The sequence below is a fragment of the Acanthisitta chloris genome, unplaced genomic scaffold, assembly GCF_000695815.1.
Source record: "Acanthisitta chloris isolate BGI_N310 unplaced genomic scaffold, ASM69581v1 scaffold16768, whole genome shotgun sequence".
NCBI lineage: Eukaryota > Metazoa > Chordata > Aves > Passeriformes > Acanthisittidae > Acanthisitta > Acanthisitta chloris.
Window position 1 is genome coordinate 1 of NW_008685510.1, and position 408 is coordinate 408.

Sequence of the window (408 nt, forward strand, 5' to 3'; positions counted from 1 at the left end):
CAGGCGCAGCCTTCGGCAGCGCCTCTTCCGACGCAATGTAAGAGACGGGGGGGTGGGTGTGCACCGGGGTCTCCACAAGACCTCCCCTGGCATGCTGCCCACTGTCTGTCTGTCTGTCTGTCCCTTGCAGCCAGCCAACTACACCATTGGCACCAGCATCCACCCCCCCAGCCCGGCCGCCGCGAACTCACACCCTCCCGTGGCCAACTCCTCCTGTCAAACCCCAGCGCCGGCACCATCCTGACCACTTAGGGGAGCCCCCAGCCGCCCCCCGTGCCCTCTCAGGGTTATCCCAGAGCAGCACTGAGGCTGGGGACTCCAGGGATGCTCATGGAGACGAGGGGAACACTGGCATGGGCTGATGTGCGTGGGCAGGGAGTGATGGGGAGCAGCAGGGCAGAGGCTGCC